Source organism: Balaenoptera acutorostrata, chromosome 1 (genome assembly GCF_949987535.1).
Source record: "Balaenoptera acutorostrata chromosome 1, mBalAcu1.1, whole genome shotgun sequence".
NCBI classification, from domain to species: Eukaryota; Metazoa; Chordata; class Mammalia; order Artiodactyla; family Balaenopteridae; genus Balaenoptera; species Balaenoptera acutorostrata.
In genome coordinates, this window is record NC_080064.1 from 64,043,371 (window position 1) to 64,045,487 (window position 2,117).

Here is a 2,117-nt window from a genome sequence, read left to right on the forward strand (position 1 = left end):
CATCATGTTCTATATTACTTTTACATAGATTGGAATGTTACTTTTCTGATTACATAAGTCAATATTTCTTTTTTTCCCCTTAATATTGTTCTTTTGGGTATGCCAGATCCAGGGTCAATGTGAATAAAATTCGAAGTTTAAATCAGAAAGGATCTTCAAAAGACTTGAGGTAGTCTCCATTTCTCTACTGTATTTTAGATACATTTAGTTTTATTAGGTTATGATTGTATTCCAGATTGAATACAATTTCATATTTAATGGAAAAGATATAGGAACCTATGAGGCCCAGATGACATTGTGAATAAGAAAAGTTTGTTGTCTCAGCTGCTTTACCTTATTTCAGTCCTTTATTTCATTAAGTGCCCACTACTTACTCAATATAGAGAATCAATCGATGTTCCCATTTTGCTCCTGTAATTTCAGAATTCCAAATTTCTTGATTACTGTTAGCTTTATTTCATAAGGAACCCCTTAATATATGTAATATTCTTATTATCATTTCAATATTATAGTGTATGTATGTGTATTCATTTTCCCTGGAAAATATGTCAGAATTTCATCTCATATGAATGCATTTACTCCCTCATGATGTCAAAGAATCAGGATCTTAGAAGTTAAAAACAGAAGGAGGGCAAGACAACATTGTGTAGGTGCATAAAAACATTCCCTGTTTTCTAGGAAACTTTATGGAGTGGGGTGAGAGATAAGCCTTCTACTCTTCACATTTTCTGAATATGCCATGTGATACCATATATTATGAAAACACCCAAAATATCCTCTATATTCTCACAACTCCTACTCCATGTTTTATATTTGATAAATTCTAGATTGGACTACTCAATGTGTTAGTTTTTTGTTCATCCACAAATGGTAAACCCATCAGTTTTTCATTTATTTATTTATTTTTAGCTATAAGGCTCACTCCATTTAACCTTTTGCTATAACATCCTCAAAAGCAAGTATTTTTGTATTTTTTATTTTCTAACTGTGTATCAATATTTAGACAGAACTTTAAGTTAGACAAACAAATTTGATTCTGCAGATTATGTTTAAATGCCAATTCTCTGCTCTACTTCCATTATGGACCATTTAAATTCCAAGAAATATTAAGACAGATAGAAAATTCTGATCTTAAATATTTTTGTCCTATAATATTTAAAATACCTTTGGATCAGAAATTGTAATGTGTGTGCCAAGGAACTTCTGTTCTTTGGAAAATGGATAGATAGATAGATAGATAAATAGAGATAGAGATATTATGAAAAATGAAAGTTGAATAAATTTGAACAACATTTTGTTAATAAAGTCAAATGGATTTCTTTACTAAATGGCTTATCAGGATCTTTAATACATTTTTCAGACTTGCAAATTTCCAAGATAGAGAAATAGTATGAAGCAAATCTCAAATAACCAGGAAAAAAATTTGAAACATCTTTTATGTTTTCTGTATCTCTTATAGAATTCATTCTGATAATATGGTCTTTGATAGAACAGATACAGAAAAGGAAATTCTCATGTACAAGGATTTTGGGTCAAAATTTGCATTTTCATATAAATAATTCATCGTCTATATTGATAAACTCATTTTAGTTAACATATATTTAAGTACCAATAATATTTCAAGCAGTTATCAAATAATTTGAATGATAAATATCTCAAGTTCTTTAGTACAATTATCTTGTTCTTAGAGTCATGTTTTTGTCTTTCTGACAAACTCTTATAAAAAAGAGTTTCCTTAACCTGGTTATATTCAGGTAAAAAGAAGTACCTCTGTATTAGTCACTAGTGTTCCAAGACAACTGAAAAAAATGTGGTGTAGGGAATAGATATAAAGTTAATCCAATCTGGAAGTTCCAGATTTGGTTTACAAGTATCCTAGTGGCAGTGATTTATTTCTGTACATTGCAATGTCAGAACAATGACAGAGCTAGTCCAGAGTGATGGCATTGAAGATTGACATCATTATTTTCTATTGCTTACAACTCATGGAAACTGGCAATTTTGTTGTCAGAACTGGAACAGTGATATAACTCAGGAGGAGAAATTTGATTAGTTCCATGTGATAAAGTTACTAGAGGGGTGAGGAGAGACTGGAAAAATTAAGATATTTTACTCTT